The sequence below is a fragment of the Drosophila ananassae genome, chromosome 3R, assembly GCF_017639315.1.
Source record: "Drosophila ananassae strain 14024-0371.13 chromosome 3R, ASM1763931v2, whole genome shotgun sequence".
Lineage (NCBI taxonomy): Eukaryota > Metazoa > Arthropoda > Insecta > Diptera > Drosophilidae > Drosophila > Drosophila ananassae.
Genome location: NC_057930.1, coordinates 1,171,707 through 1,184,190, shown reverse-complemented (window position 1 = coordinate 1,184,190; position 12,484 = coordinate 1,171,707). Strand labels below are relative to the sequence as shown.

The 12,484-nt window shown below is 41.7% G+C and overlaps 1 protein-coding gene across 1 annotated transcript in view; it reads right to left on the bottom strand.

Moving 5' to 3' along the window:
* LOC6497632 (G protein-coupled receptor kinase 1) overlaps positions 1 to 12,484 on the bottom strand; it is a 213,302-nt gene that overhangs the window by 110,148 nt on the left and 90,670 nt on the right.

Here is a 12,484-nt window from a genome sequence, read left to right as displayed (position 1 = left end):
TGACAGCTATAGGATATAGTCGGCCGATCCTTATGAAATTTTGTACACAAGATATTTTGGTCAAATATAACATGTGTGGAAAGTCTCAACCCTCCAACTTAAAAAACACCAAAGTTATGGCATTTCCGATCAATCAGTTATATGGCAGCTATAGGATATAGTCGACCGATCCCGGCCGTTCCGACTTATATACTGCCTGCGACAGAAAGAAGGGTGTGTGCAAAGTTTCAACTCGATAGCTCTAAAACTGAGAGACTAGTTTGCGTAGAAACAGACAGACGGACAGACGGACATGCTCATATCGACTCAGGAGGTGATCCTGATCAAGAATATATATACTTTATAGGGTCGGAGATGTCTCCTTCACTGCGTTGCACACTTTTGACCAAAATTATAATACCCTCTGCAAGGGTATAAAAATAGGAAGGTTTTGCCATTTTCGATCGTTCAGTTACATGGCAGCTATAAAATATAGTCGGCCGATCCTGAAATCCGATTATAAAATCTATCCGATCGGATTAAGTTGCCCAAAATGGAATCCGTTAGAAAGTCCCATCCATCTAGCTAAAAAAACGACAAATGCAAATTTTGATCATGACAGCTATAGAATATAGTCACCAATTCCTTTTGATATTTTGCCGATAAAATATATTGGCCATCGCTCTAACTTGAAAAATTTTCGATAAATCAGGTATATTTAATTTGGATTTTTTTTTCGCTCAAAATGTCACTAAGCCAATTAAACGCATTTATTTTGCATTTATTTATTAAAGTTGAACTTGCCTAACCTGGACTAAACCTTAGATATATAAACTCTGATGGCGCTAATTTCAGCACAGTAGCCCTTAATTTTGAAGACGATATTTTGCAAGAGACTGAAGATATAATTCTAGTTTGTCGAATGCCAAAATTTAAGAGTCCTCCCCAAAGAATCGACACAAGCGGTTTAAAACCAATGGAGATATTGGTCAGAATGAGGCGAAGTAACGAACCGCACAGTAACATTCGGCCACTCTCGGCAGTTTGGAAAGAAAACGATTTGAGCACCCCCGCCAAAACAGCTGGCAACATTTCGTACACAGTCGGCAGTTTCCGGCCGGCGGTTTTCGTAAAATCAATGACCAACTCTGTGCGGTCGATACACACTTTAGTAGTCTTCAACTACTAAATGAGTCTCCAAAGCGTAAAAAATCCTCTTTTAGTGATGTGCTTGTGGCGAATTATCTTCAGCCTGCTCAGCCGACAACTATGCAGCCGCTCTTGTCTTGTCTCGTCCAGCCGCTTTATCTCTGGCCACCCCAAGGCCCGGACCTGAGAAAAATTCGGCTTCCGAATATCTCGGAATTAATAAGCAATTGTCCGATATGTCCTCTGTGGCATTGTGATGCACACATCCTTCTTTTCTTTATAGGTAGTATTTAAGTCGGAACGGTCGGACGATCGGAATAGGCATAACTTTGGAGTTTTTTAAGTTAGAAAGATGGGACTTGGTACAGATTCTATTTTGGACAAAATAATTTGATTTGACAAATTCAGAGCCCCTGAAGCTATCGAAAAATTCTTTACGTCTTTGGAAAGGTTTTTAATTCTTCACCTTCTTGAATGTCCAAAATCTATAGTTAAAAAAAAAAATAGTTTTGATGTTTATCCTTACTATTAAAGTATTGCTAACTGTGTGAATCGCCTGTCCAGAGGTTGCCTCCATATATATATATATTCTTTATATTATGCGTTCTATTTTAAATAATTGAAGAAAGATATGTACAAAAAAACGTGACGTGCAAGAAAAAAAAAATCAGTCACGTGCCGAACAAGAATATTATTTATATACAATTTTGTACACCTATATAGCATATTTTCGTCACTAAAATTTATGTCAGATATTTTGGGTTTTCGCATGCAGGTTCGTCACCGGTACTTTACCTCGTCAGGACGATTTTATATGATTGTTTTATATAAAGAAATAAGAGAACCACCGTGAAGAAATTCGCGAGTGGCAAGAAATATAAATGGAAAACAAAAATAACAAGTGGTGGGTGGAAACCTACTTGAAATTCAAAGAGGTGTGGAATGCACCCAAAAAAAAAACCTGCCCAGTGGGTTGTGTGTGTAGTAGGCCAAAAAAAAACAAAACGCCCAGTGCCAAAAAAATAAAAAAAGAACAAAAAAAACCAAACTCACAAAATACACAACACAAAAACTAAAGTACGCACACAGAAAAAATTAAAATATGCAACAGAAAGAATTAAAAGAATATAACAAAATATGCAATAAAAATAGCATCCGTACACACTAATTAAATAATATTACATTCTTTTATTCTTCATAATTAAAATGTATTTCTTTCCCTCCATCATCAGAAGAATTTAAATAAGACGAACACGAAAACGATCCATACACCTATACCTTGTAAAGGGTGAGTAAAGAGCTTCCTCCCTTTTTCCTCCAGCCAAACTAAATAAAGATTGAAAATTCTTTTTGCTTTAACAATAATAACTAAAATTGCAATACTGAATTAATCACAAAAAATTTAAAAGAATTAAATTACGCCATTTTTATAACAATTTTACACGTCATTCTCTGAAAACGCCACGCAGGATTCTGCTTATCAGACTGCTTACGAAGATAAAGCGGTGAGCGCCCACGACATGAGCCGCGAGTATGATTACCATACCATAAGGCCGATAATGAGAACGCTAACGGAAGAAGGAAATTTTATGTCGGACGCCTTTCCACCGTGCCATACATAGAATACAATACGATGAATGCCAGCAAGTTGAAGTTTCTTTTCGATACCGGCACGAATAAGAACTTTCTTAGCCAAAAACACTCCGCGGTTCCACCCTCTTACCCTTTTACGTCCATCTGCTGCTAGCAAGGTTTTAAAATCACGCGTTGCCTAGTAGGTAATAACTTGAGATTACCACCTTCTACGTCCTCCCCCGGCCTGAATTCCTTCGATGGAATCATTGGTGGACGATACTCTTAAGGAAGCGAAAGCCCTAATAATCGAAAAAAACTATCTTCTATTAATATCCCCTGGGGTTAAACTACCCCTCCTTGCAAGATATTCCCCTAATGTCCATGCCCCGATTGATGGCGATCATGATGACGATGCCAAAACAAGCGCTAGACAATCTACTCAAGGAATATGCATCAATTTTTCAACCGCTTTCGTCAGGGGAAGCGGTGAATACAACTGTTAAGGCTAGTACTAGTACTCAAGACCCCATTTTCACTCGAACATACCCATACCCATACAGGAACTCCTAGACGAAGGAATAATAAGACCATCTGTCAGCTCATATATTTCTCCGTTTTGGATTGTCCCAAAAAAACCTAAACCAAATGGTGAAAAACAGTATCGCATGGTCATTGACTTCAAACGCTTAAATGCGTTACGATATCCGATACATATCCCATACCAGATATAAACTCTACTCTGGCTAGCCTTGGGAAAGCCAAATATTTCACAACGATTGATCTAACGTCTGGCTTCCACCAAGTTCACATGAAGGAAAAAGAAGGAAAGGCTTAAAAAACGCCCCGGCCATCTTCCAGCGGATGATTGACGATGTTTTAAGAGAACACATCGGAAAGATCTGCTACGTCTACATCGACGATATTATAGTCTTCGGTGAAGACTCGAACATATCTAAAACCGTCTATAATTAATGGAGTGAAAATTGCCGAAACCTACCTCCCATTCTTCCAATCCACATGCTTTGAGAATTTTAAGCTATATAAAATTCAAATAACTCAGAGATTGGTGAAAGATTTGTCCGATTCAAAACAGATTTCTGTTGCTATAGAAAAGGAACATCGCAGAGCTCACAGAGGTTCGAAAGAAGTCCGCATCCAAATTCTTGAGAACTTCTATTTTCCCAGAATGTCCAGCACGATTCATGCTCAGTTATCATTGTGTGACTGTTGCAAACGAAAAAAAATAGAACAGAACCTAAACAGTATGAGTCGGAGGATAAAGTTTTTGTCGCTAATAAACAAATCAAAACCAAAGAAAAACAACGTTTTAGACCAGAGGAGGTCTAGAAAACTAGGTCTAGAAAAATAGAAAACTAGGTCAAGAAAAATTGTACATAAATCAGACTTGAGAAATTGAGGAAAAAGAATAAAAAAGCGCTTTATGAACCTCTCCATTTAACACACACAAAAAAGCACTAAAACATAAAACACAATTAATATAAGCACGAATCGTATATACACAAGTCAATCTTTTCTTCTCGATCACGATGCTCTACAAGTCTCACACTCATCGGCCTCACATCAGCCGCGCGTATATGTAAGACCACCATGAATCAATTGAACAATGTGGTAGCGAGAGTCAATGCAATAGACGGCGACCTTCATGCAGTTACGGCAACACTACACAAGTCAATCATTCTGGCTGACCAGGTAGCGGAAGTCACAAGGGCGTGCCAACTTGCCAAACTGGAGAGGCAAATACAAACCTCCTGGGATCACGAGGAAATTGAAACGATATTCGCAGAAGTCAACGACCTCCCGTATCAAAACGCTGTAGAGGCAGTAGAAATTTTCCGGCCAGCAGTACTTTCTAATGGCACGGCACTACTGTAAATCCTGCCCAAGGTAGAGGGGGAGGAGTTATTACCCGGCACTGGCCAAGCCGCCCCTTGCTCAGCACTATTCGCCCCCTCCTACTACTACGCCTAGAACTCTAGACCCCAGACTGTTAACCCAAAATCCGCAGCATAAGCAATACTGGATATTCAAGTGTTGTGATTCAATTACGCCGGATACGTCGCAAGAGTGCAACTATGTTGCGCTGACGAGAGTGTTGCAAGAAAGCTGACACTACGCCCGGAGTGTTACGCTGACTCTTGACACCGGAAAGCTGACTCCACACTCGCTGACGACCACACACGGAATTGGAGTGGGAGATCGGCCAATATTGAACTAACGACCGGAGGGCCACAACTCAGGGCAGTCAGTCTATTTTGAACCACCGAAACGCAAAGCCGAAACTTCAAATATTCCTAAAAATACTTCCCATTGTTATGTTAAACTACTTTTACAACCTTTAATTAAGAAACTTTTCCGAATTGATTGTTAATTTAAGTTACTTAAATAATAAAATTGTATTTTTAACGACATCAAAATATGACCCGACTACTCATCATCAGGTGATCAATGGATGGACACCTTAACTTATATATATATACTAGCTGGCCCGGACTCGCGTTGCTGTGACTTTTTCACACAGATGGTATTTGTAAAAAAATATGGTGATCTCCTTATTTGACTTTCTACTACTATAACATTTAGTAAAATGAAATTATTTACGAACAAAGACGAAAATGTTGATTTTAGTATACAAATTCACTGGACTGAGATTTAAAGGGGAAGTACGTTGAACACAATTAATTAACACTTGATGTTCTTACACTTGATATTAAGCAGAAATCAATAGGTACAAAATAAAAATTTATCAGATTTATTATTTTCATTTAAATTAATAACAAATAAGTATATTGCAGTATAATATAGTAAATAATATGTGGCGCTTTAATTGAGGTAGGCAAGGCAGACAGTCTTAAACTTTAAACATTAATATCTATTTTTTTGAATTATAAATACTTTCAATTTAATTTAACACCAATTGGTGCACAATATTTTGGTTACCCTGTCTTTACCTAACACATTCGACGGTTTCCCAACACGTGAACACGCAACATACATATAGTTGCCCATGAGAAAAACATTACGAAGATTATGTGGTGGCATTCCGATCTTCTATGGCAGGTATAGGATATAGTCGGCCGAGACCGGCCTCTCCGAGATAAGACGCAGTATATAAACTGCCTGCAAACTTAAGAAGGATATGCGCAAAGTTGCAACTCGATAGCTCTGAAACTGAGAGACTAGTTTGCGAAGAAAAAGACAAACAGACGGACAGACGGACATGCTCATATCGACTCAGAAGGTTATCCTAATCAAGAATTTGGGAATGCATCCCGCAAATGTCGACAAACTAGTAAAGCTGTTGCCGGCGCTGGTACTCGACAGCTGCATAACCACCTCAAACACCCAACTCCTCATGCGATCTGCGGTTACACGACACGAAAATCAAAGATCGTTTTCGTGGTGGACTCTGGTTCAGAAGTATAAGTTATTCCTCGCTCAGAAAACCATCAATCCATATGTATCGAAAAGAAGTCATAGACCTAGAATTTTAATAAAAAAAGCACGTACAGCTGGCCTTCATCATCACTGACATCAATCACCCGTCAACGGAAATGACTTTCTCGCCAAATATAACTTGCTCATTGACTTGAAAGAAAAACTACTGAAGGACGTCACTACGAGAACTTCTAAAGAGTGCATTTCGTTCTCGAAAAGCACTGAAATCCTATCGCTGAACGTTTCCAACCCTCGCCGTATGGACATAACATTCTCCGAACCCTGACGAGAACGAGTAACATCAGTACTAACCATACATCGAGAAAATGGGTTAAGCAGCAACACCAATAAGTCCCAGATTGCAAAGCACCTGGGAAATGTAGGGCAACCAGGGCACAAAAGAAATAAGGCAACCATTGGGAAATGGTGTCTATGTTTCATGAAACTTGCACCGACCGAAACGAACAAAAGAATTTACGATCGCGACCAGCTCGCCTTTATCATTTTAAGTACCCTTTAAGGCAGGCGTTTTAGTAATTAAAACGGACCACAGTCGCTCGGGAATGCTTTTTTACAAAAGCATAAAAAAGCTACGTAACATGCAACATCTTGAGTTTATATGACAATTTCGACATTGAGAGTACACGTCTCCGGGTCCATATAGAGGCCTTAGCCGATTCGTGCGATTTCTATACAGCGCTCTGCAACACCTTTTGAATGAACCGCAGGCCTACAACTTATGAAATTAAGCAACAACTCTATGTGTCTATTGTGACATGATTACCGTAGTTCGTGCTTACGTGAAATAATTCTTATGCTTTCCCATCCGTAGATCCGATTTTAACATTGGAGAATGTCGTCATACCATTGGTGAAAGGATACCGTTACTGACAAATTTTTAAAGTGGCCTCAAGTTATTGGGAAAACTTGGAATACTCGCACTAGACGGAAGAGAAGTAACAGTATCAAGTCGTGGAGAGAAGTAGTCGTAAATGACAGTCGAGTCTAGGTCAATTTTAAAAATCGGATTTATCCTACAAGGTGTGCCAAGACTGTTTTTTTATTACAAAAGTGAATCTTATAGGTCTTGACCAAGTTGCTTAATTGGTGCAAATTTTAATTTTGGAAGACCTTTTTGTTTTTAGAATATTCAAAAAAAACTAGGGCTGTCGCATGCGTACTTTTTCAAAAACCATTTCAAATGCTGATTTCAGCGAAACCTGGTGGAAAATTTGTCTGCAATCCATTTCAAGCCGTTATTTAGTATTTGATTTATTAATTCTTTTTGTTTCACTTAAATTATTTTGGTACGTTTTTTTTTAATTCAATTTTATTAAGTGTCGCACGCGACATTTTCTTTCATCATATTTTTATACCCTTGCAGAGGGTATTATAATTTTTGGTCAAAAGTGGGCAACGCAGTGAAGGAGACATCTCCGACCCTATAAAGTATATATATTCTTGATCAGGATCACCTCCTGAGTCGATATGAGCATGTCCGTCTGTCCGTTTCTACGCAAACTAGGCTCTCAGTTGTAAAGCTATCGAGTTGAAACTTGCACACATCCTTCTTTCTTTTGCAGGCAGTATATAAGTCGGAACGGCCGGGATCGGTTGACTATATCCTATAGCTGCCATATAACTGATTGATCGAAATGCTTATAACTTCGTTGTTTTTTAAGTTAGAGGGTTGGGACTTTCCACACATGTTATGTTTGACAAAAATTGTGAGGAGATCTAGATCTCCCACACGACAAGACAGCCGATAAGAGGGGCAGCAGCGGGGGGGGAGGAGAGAACAAGCAAATCAGCACTGCAGCGTCGGATGGGCCAGCGCTGTGTTTAGAAATACGGAAGAAGAGAAAGACATCAAGGGCAGACGGCATGCGGAGGCAGCAGCGGGGGCGGGGGAGGCGAAAAGAAGGCGAAAGAGGAATCACCGTGGAACGTAACGATCCCGGCCGGGCCTCCGCGGCCGCGCTCGAAGGTCATAGGAAACAGCGGGGGACGGCGGGGAACGAAGCGGCCGGCGATCTGCGCACGTGTGGTTTACAAAATGCACAAAACACAGAAATGCGATTTGGAATGACCAGGGGGGGGTCGCGGGGGTATCTGGACGAAGTCCGATGACCGACACCAAAAACAATGCGGATCGGAGGCCCAAGCAGGGCAATCGGGGGGAGGGGAAAATAAAGAAAGCCTGCCGATAGAAAGACGCGGGGATTGGAGAAAGCTAACGGAGAAAGTAAATGAGCGGAGGATTAACGGCAGGAAGTATATTTGCAAGCATTAACGGGCGCCTTTGGCACATATTAAGGAGGGCCCCTCGAGCAAATCGGGACCGAGTCTTCTTAGGAAGCTGGAAGAGTTGAGTGAAAGACCCAACATTCAAGTGGAAAAGTTTCCTTGGAGGAAGTAGGAGTACAGGCTGAAGGACCCCCCACGTGGGTAAGTCCGACAGTCTTAAGAGCGGGCTTTAAAGCGAGTGACAAGGATGTTCGTTAATAACTTAAGGACCCCCTGTAGGTAAGTCCGGCGCGGTACGCGAGTCGACAAGGAGCAAGGGAAAGGATCAAGGATCCGCGGCAAAGCTGAGGCCCAAGGGGTAAACGATCGGGTGGAGTTATTCCCGGACACAACAGGTATCCTGGTGTAAGTAGCGGCAACGACGATCAGCCTGGCGTACCCTGCGCTGCTCCTGACCGTTCGATCCAGGTGTGATCCTGTAACGCGAGGGATAGCCAGCTCGGGAACTCAAGCCCAACAGTAAAACCACGCAGGGGCACCCCGGAAAGTCAAGAGAACCTGATCCAGGCGCTGGAGCGTATGCACAGCGTATCACCTGGAGTCAAAAGAGACGCGACGCCCAAACCTCTGGCCTACCATAGATCCTGCGGGGCGTAGGCACGCAGGTGTTTGGAGGCGAGTGGCGAACGCGACCGGGGGCGTGTCCTGTGCGGTAGGTAGGCCCTTCGTGCCCTGATCCGGCCGCTAAGCAGCGAGGAGCATATCCTGCCCGGCGTATGCCTGGGAGGTGAGCCACTCGGCCTGTTAACACGGATTAGGTGCCGGCCACGGCGAAAGGGCAAGTGCAGCGAGCCAAAGTTTCCGAAGGTCCACGGCACCCATAAAGGAGGAGCAGCAACAACAGAGGCGATGACGAGGGAGCGACGGCGACAAAGAGGAAGCAGCAGCATCGACGAGAGAGCATCAGCGTCAGAGGAGCAGCGACGACGAGGGAGCGGCGGCGACGGACCAGCAGCGGCAGCAGAAGACGGCAGCAACAACACAGGCCCCGCAACCAGAGTCCGTGAGTCCGAACGAAGGGAACCGTGAGCCGTTTCGGTGCCAGGCACCAAGACCACACGACCTGCCGAGCGCAAGCTTTGGGAGGGCGTGTGTATTGGCACCAACCCGGAGCGGGGATCGGAGATCGACGGGAGGGCGAGCGGTCGGTCGGCTGAGCCAAACAGCCGGTGAGATTCTCTTATTCTTTGTAAAGTAAAGACAATACAACGAATTTGATTTAAACAAAGCATTCCGTGTTATTTCTGGGCTCGGGCAATCACGTCGAATCTATAAATTCGGTGGAACGTACCCTCAACCTCAGTGAGCTAGTCGCGGCATTTGTTGCGAACAAAATATAGCAAAAACAGTTCGTTACAAGATATTTTGGCCAAATATAACATGTGTGGAAAGTCCCAACCCTCTAACTTAAAAAACACCAATGGCATTTCCGATTTATCAGTTATATGGCAGCTATAGGATATAGTCGAGCGATCCGGGCCGTTCCGACTTATATACTACCTGCAAGGAAAAGAAGGATGTTTGCAAAGTTTCAACTCGATAGCTTTAAAACTGAGAGACTAGTTTGCGTAGAAACCGACAGACAGACGGACAGACGGACATGCTTATATCGACTCAGGAGTGATCCTGATCATGAATATATATATAGACCAAGTCTGGCAGCATGCCACTCACTCAATGAGTACACCCGAAAAACACCGGTGTTTTATACATCCGAGTGCCTTTCGTGCACAAAGTTTCGGCTACGAGTAGTTACTGTGTCAAAAAATTTCGGGTGTGTGTAAACACACATGATTTTGAGTACTTGCCTTTTCTTTACTCTGTAAAATTTTTGAAAATCAATCGTAGGCACTGAATGAATAAAAGATGAGTGAAGGAAAGGCACAAAAAAAATTTCATAAACAATAATAGGCAAGGATGGTTTTATTAAAATAACTTGAACATATAATATTAATTTATAATAACATATAAAAAATAAAAACATTGATTTACATAATAGGGACTTTATTGAAATTAAAATATTTAAGCTTCGCGTGAATTTTTAAAGATGAAGTGGAGAAAAATATGTTGTCTACAGACTTTGGTGTAAGCCTATTCCTCTTTTCGTCATAATATTACCGGCCATAGAAAACACCCTCTCAACAGCGGCACTACTGGCAGTATAGAAAGGACTTGCAGTGCAAGATGAAAAGTCGGGGGGTATGCATTTTTATTTTGATTCCACCAATCATTGGTTCAAAGCCCTCGGTTAGAGCCACTCTTTCTCGGCAATACCTTTCCAGTTCTTCTAATGGCGTTTCGGATGTATAGTCAATAGGGTGGACTAAATTTGAAAAAACAAGAAAGGAAAGCTAACTTCGAGCGGAGCCGAAGTTTATATACCCTTGCAGTTCAGTCGCAGTCCGCTAGGTGGCGCCACGCATCTTGTATTATTAGATATGTAGCGGATCGTATATAAATGGCCGATCCTTATGAAATTTGGCATGTCGAATTATTTTGCCAAAAGAGTAATCTGTACCAAATCCCATCTTTCTAACTTAAAAAACACCAAAGTTATGCCAATTTCGATCGTTCTATGACAGCTATAGGATATCGGCCGATCCTTATGAAATTTTGCACACAAGATATTTTGGTCAAATATAACATGTGTGGAAAGTCCCAACCCTCTAACTTAAAAAACACCAAAGAAACGGACAGACGGGCAGACGGACATGCTCATATCAACTCAGGAGGTGATCCTGATCAAGAATATATATACTTTATAGGGTCGGAGATGTCTCCTTCACTGCGTTGCACACTTTTGACCAAAATTATAATACCCTCTGCAAGGGTATAAAAAGATTGCTTAGAAGCAACTGAGGGGGTGTAAGTCTCATTGCGTTATTGTTATTCAAAATGAAGCTTGAATTGGAATCTTGATCGTTTTCGGCGGTATTAATTTCCATTTGGTAAACGCAAAAAGATTTTATCTCATGTAAATCTTGTTGGATTACAGTAGCTGGTGGATAAAGGAAAAAGGCGACTTTATGCCAAATGCTTAAATTTTCCTTCCAAATAGCGTTTATGTGATTCAAAAGATTTTCTTTTAATTTAGCTATTGATAAAAAGTCTGTCATTTGAGTTTCGCATAGTTCAAAGATTTTTGCGATTGAAGGAACTACGAAGAAAATTGAGGGAGATTTACAAATTTGTAGCTCTTTAAAAACCCTCTCAAAGCCCTCTAATAACGCCACTAAAGATTTTAGTTCTGCTAAATTTTCATTTAGGACAGGTGCAGTTGGCGTCTCATTTATAATTTTGTTGACCTCCGCCCAGTTGTCAACAATTGATTTTAGCATGGTATAGTGGGAGTTCCATCGGGTGGGGCACGGGTTTTTTAAGGTGGTTTGTAAATGGTGTTGCATATTAGATTTTTTAAATATTTTACCACCTTCTTGCACGTGTCCAAGGTATCCGCCAAATCCGTTGCTTCATTGAAGGAGCTTTCCAACGCGTTAGACAACAGATGGGTGCTGCAGTTTAGTCGGGTATATTCTTCCAAAGCTTTTTTTATGTTTGATCCTCGATCAGTTACAATTTTAACTTTTTCTACGTTGTCTATGTTGAAGTCGGCGAAGAGGGTCCGCAGTTTTCTCGAAATGTTATCCGCTGTGGACCTCTGGTACTCCAGCGATTTAATTCCCAGGACCAGACTTTGCAGTCTAGCGTCCTTGAAAAAGTGGACGGTTACTCCTAAGAAGTTCCGCTGCACGTAGTTATCCGTCCACATGTCGACTGTGCTGACACATCTCCGCATTTACAGCGTTTTTTAAATTTTGCGCCAATTCAACTTTTTTTTCGGCCGCTTCCTTTCCGGTGTTTCGGCTTAGAGTTGTCGGATCGGGAAGTAAATCTTCAATATTTACGTTGCTTCCGGTACGTGGCTCCTATTTAATGAAAAATTTCACAAGTTCTTTAAATCCGGGTCCCGACACTGCTGTGAAAGCCGGCAATCCTGGACGATCCACGATGTACATTT